The sequence below is a fragment of the Cuculus canorus genome, chromosome 8 (genome assembly GCF_017976375.1).
Source record: "Cuculus canorus isolate bCucCan1 chromosome 8, bCucCan1.pri, whole genome shotgun sequence".
Taxonomy (NCBI): Eukaryota; Metazoa; Chordata; class Aves; order Cuculiformes; family Cuculidae; genus Cuculus; species Cuculus canorus.
This window is the reverse complement of record NC_071408.1, coordinates 1,699,821-1,704,893: the sequence shown is the minus strand read 5'-3', so window position 1 is coordinate 1,704,893 and position 5,073 is coordinate 1,699,821.

Below are 5,073 nucleotides of genomic sequence, written 5' to 3'. Positions count from 1 at the left end.
AACTCGTCATCCCAAATGTGAATCTGTTTTACATCCTTCGACCGCCTCCGTTACCCCAGGAGCTCAGCATTTCAATTTATCCTCAAAACACTGATCTAGCCTTGCTCTAAGAGGAGATTGAATGCCATTCCCACTTAGCAGAGAGTCAGAGGAGCAGAAGAGATTTCCTCAAGGTCATTTACAACAAGAATGGAGAGGTGGAACAAATCGGAGGCCACTCTCATCCATCTTTGTCAACACTAACATCTGTAATTGTCCAGGAATATCCTGTGAGCACTGCAGAGTCCAACGTCTCCCTTTTGTGTGTGTAAAGACTCCTCCTTTCCTAGAATCATAGAATGGGTTGGGTTGGAAGGGACCTTAAAGATCGTCTAGTTCCAACTCCGATGGGCAGGGACACCTCCCAAGCAGATGTGGCCACTGGACAGCCCTCTGTCTCGGTGTCAAATCTTGGCTTTTTAGGCCATTGAGCTGTCTCATTTTCGTGCTGCTCAGAGTGAAAACTTGGGACGAAGGAAAGCTGAGAGTACAGCTCAATAAGTGAATGATGAAACCTTCAGTTCTCTGCAGGGCTGGTGATTATTTCAATCTAAATATTGTGAATGCGGGAAATTAGCACTCAAAAGCAATTGAAGAAGGAAGAAACAAAGTATGAAGATACCTAAACAATCTTAATTTTGCCCTGTATTGGTCCCTCTCAGTAATTACATTACTGTGATTAAAATGTATTTGTTGTCATCCCAGATTAGGCTACTTAGATTTTTAATTGTAAGTGATGAAAGCTGCATCTTACCTTAATTATAGCCTCATTTCTCCAAATGCAGCCTATACACAAAACTTCAGGAATTTTTATTGTGTAGAGGTTTGTCAAGCCTCCATTATTCCCTTGCAAATATCATTCAGGACAAAGAAAAAAGTGTAAAATAAGCTGCATCTCTTAAAGAAATCCCTTTTAATCCGTGTAATTCATAAAGTATCTCATGGAATTACTCTTCATTCTCAGAGCGTAAGCCCTGCATGTTTGGGAAAGCACCCTTTCACACTAAAGAAAAGCTAAATCCCTCTTGGAAGGGAAAGAGACAGCAGCTGATCCTGGGGCGCCACACTGAGTGCCTCTGCCTCGACCCCCATCATACATAACCCAGCTCAGACCGTGACCGCACAGATCCATCCTTCATACAATCACAGAATAGTTTGGGTTGGAAGGGACCTTAAGGCCCATCCAGTTCCACCCCCCTGCGAACACCTCCCACTGGCTCAGGCTGCCCAAGGCCCATCCAACCTGGCCTGGAACACCTCCAGGGATGGGGCAGCCACAGCTTCTCTGGGCAACCTTGGCCAGGGCCTCACCACCCTCATGGGGAAGAAATTCTTCCTTAAGTCTCACCATCTCAGGTGGAAACATGCATGAGAGAAATACCACGTTCCTTCTTGTCAAGGCAACACCTGTCTTGCAGCTCTGGGCTACAGCCAAACCGGTGATGCTGCAAAGCTGTTCCCATCGGAAAACCACGGTGACGTACAGCAGGGTGAGCTGAGGAGCTGTGAGCCCATCACTTGGCTGAGCCAGGAGGAGCGGTAGTTCGGTTCTTGTGCAGGAACTGTGGCAGCTTGCTCCATCACCTTCCATGAGCAAAGCTTGGTACCTCTAATAGAGACACTGGAGCATCTGCAGTAGAAAACAGGCACCGTTATCCCTTCCTTACCAGCATGGAAACCAGCTCACCCAGAAACATCTCGTAGTTCAGTACCAAAACCACAGCAGTTCAGGTCCCCTTGGCTTCTGAAGGAAAAGAGGTTTCACTGAGCGTGTTGACTCCAGCTTTTGAACCTGTTGGCTACTTTTAAACAAAACTGGAGAAGAAGATTTGTGGAAATAGAGAGACAGAGACGGAGATCCATGCAGGCAGAGCACCAGTCAGTCAGCTCACACGCGTGACTGAGAGAGGCCTGAAGAACGGTCTCTTTCTCTGCTGTCACCCTGAGGCTTATAAACGCTAATTAAAGCCTGTGGTTTTAAAGGCAAAGTTCTACTGAGCACAGCACCAGCGTTAAACTGCAGAGAGCCATAGTTTTTCCCAAAGCAGCGAGTCTCCCCCTTTTGAGGGCGAGCTCGGAGGAGCAGCACAAAAATATCCCAACACAGCCCCCAACGTCTCACCCTACTGAATCACCAGATGTCTGTACGGAGCTGGTGAGGAGGTAGAGCATCGTATACTTACCAACTTGATATTATTTGTTGATTTACTCATTGCTCTTTCCCTGCACGGCTGATGGAAAGAGATGGATCTGCTTCCCCTGCCTTTCTCGACGCTGAGCCCAGCAAGCAAAGGCAACACCAACATTTTCAGGATGCAATTAGGACCACATGCACGGGTTAGGGGCTGCTGCAGACATCCAATTTGGTGGCTGACCTCTTCCAGACTTGCATTCGGGTCACATCTCCAGCGGTGTGGGTTTTGGCAGGGATCGGGAGAGCCAGCCGTGAGGGCAGCATCTCTACCGCCCCGGCAGCATGCTGGCAGGGCTGCTGTTCTTAATCCCACCTCAAGCCCAGCCTCGTCCATCGTGCAGCCCATCTGCCATGTCCAGGTCACCTACCTGCCCCTAGAGGTGGGGTTTGGTTGGCTTCGAGACTAACACCAAGAACCTCTGAGAACCCCAATCATTTTGTGTCTGCAGCAGCAAGCTCCCACCTGGATTTCTGCTGGTGAGAAAATAGGATTCCCCTAAGGATTTTTGCCTGTAGGCAGACATTTATACCCCAAACACCACTTTTCTTCCACCTAATTGAGAGTATTTGCCTAGTGTTTTTTATTTTTATGTTTTTCCTGGCTGTAAGAGCCTCTGGCTAATGCTTGTAAACTGCTTGCTCCTGTCCATGCTGTGTGTGATGTATGGGTGGGAGGTTTAATGGTTTGGTAATATTCCAGCAGCTCCGCTTGCTTCTCTCCCAGTCCCCATCCTGCAAAGCCTGTTCAAAGGGGGCTGTGAGCCCTCAAACACCAGTGGGTTTTGAGCCAGTTTGCAGCCAAGGAGGAGCACCCTGTTAATATATTGCACATGTGGATGGAGTCAAAGGGAAGAGGCAGGGAGCAAGGGGCAGAGCGCACCAGCTGGCTCAGCTCCCACAACGCCAGCTTAGTCTGCATTCCATAGCTTAATCAGCATCAAAATATAACCCTGCGGTGTGTTCCCCCCGCCACTTGCTGTCCATACGCTCTCCTGAGGGTGTGACTGCAGCCAGGGGACTCCACAACGAGGATTGAAGAATTCCCTGAGCTCCCTGGGTTTTGTTCCCCAGTGAATTTGCTCCTTCATGTCACTTAGGGATAGAGCCAACAAAGGTCACAGCACCCAGAGCTGAGCTGGCAGGGCCAAAGTTTTCAAGCTAAGTCTGGAAATAATTTGTCTTAGCGGTACAGCAAGAAATACAGTGCCCGTGGAGACAGAGCGGTGCCTGGAAGCCCTTCCACTGGTGCCTCTTAAGGACTAAGGGAGGAGGACTGATGAAAGAAGAGAAAGGGAAACCTCTTGGTGGCAAATAACTCCTTTTTGGTAGGAAAGGCTGTTCATAGGAGCTGCAGAGAAGGGACAGGGCAGAGACAGCCTTTGGGGTGCAGCTGAGGGCAGCAGCCCACAACCCTGCCCGCAGTGGCTGTGAGCAGAGAGGGCTCTGCTGCCCCTTGCTCGGGGAGAGGAGCTTCTTTAGCCAAGAGCAGCAACACTGCAACCATACAAACAAGAAATCAGGACAATTAGTGAGACTGCTACTGGTTTACCTTGCCATAAAGTTGCCGTAGTTTTCAGCGCAGCCACAGGATTTATGCGATGTTTGCTTCCTTCGCATACTGGAATGGAGTTGTTGGGTGATGCCAAAGCCCCCCAAGCCAGAAAAGGGTGTTGCAGTGATGGCTGTGTGGGTCCTGGGCTGGGGCTGCAGGGCTGGAGGCTCTGGGCTCATCTGAGCAGAACCGGGGGCACAGGCTGAGGGTGGCTTTTGTTGTATGTCAAGTTGTGTATGTGTATGTGTGCGGTGCAGCCCTGGGGACTCCAATGTGTCACCTCTGCTTGGGAGACGGGGGTGTGGATGTGTGTGTGTGACCCTGTGTGTGTGCACATGCAGGGGGTGTGGATGCGTGTGTGTGCATATACAGGTGGTGTGAATACATGCGTGTGCCTGTGTGTGTGTGCACATACAGGGGGTGTGGATGTGTGTGTGTGCATATACAGGTGGTGTGAATACATGCGTGTGCCTGTGTGTGTGTGCACATACAGGTGGTGTGGATGCGTGTGTGCCTGTGTGTGCACATACAGGTAGTGTGGATGCGTGTGTGACTGTGTGTGTACATATACAGGGGGTATGGATGCGTGTGTGTGCCTGTGTGTGTGTGCACATACAGGGGTTGTGGATGCGTGTGTGCCCATATGTGTGTGCACATATAGGGGGTGTGGATATGTGTGTGTGCATATACAGGTGGCGTGAATACGTGCGTGTGCCCGTGTGTGCGTGCACATACAGGGGGTGTGGATGCGTGTGTGTGCACATATGGGGGTGTGAATGCATGCGTGTGCCCATGTGTGTGCACATACAGGGGGTGTAGATGTGTGTGTACACATACGGGGGGTGTGAATGCGTGTGTGTGCCCAAGTGTGTGTGCACATTCAGGGGGTGTGGGTGCCTGTGTGCCTGTATATGTATACACATACAGGTGGTGTGAATGTGTGCGTGTGTCCGTGTGTATGCACATACAGGGGGTGTGGATGCGTGCGTGTGCCCGTGTGTGTGCACCTGCCTGTGCGTGTGCACCCCCCGGGGGTGCGGATTTGTGCCCGGGGTGCCGGGGCGCGCTCCCCCGCCCGTGCCGCCGCCTCCGGCTGCCTCCGCGCGCACACGCGCCGGCGGACACACACTCGGGGCTGTGGGGCGGGGGGTGCGCGTGCCCGGGCGCCTGCAGAGCCTCGGGCTGGGTCTGCCCGCGCCGCACGGGCCCGTTCTCGCCCGGCTGCGTGTGCCAGCGAGCCCCCGGGGTGCCCGGTCCCTGCCCCGCAGCCGCGGCGCCGCCCCCGCTC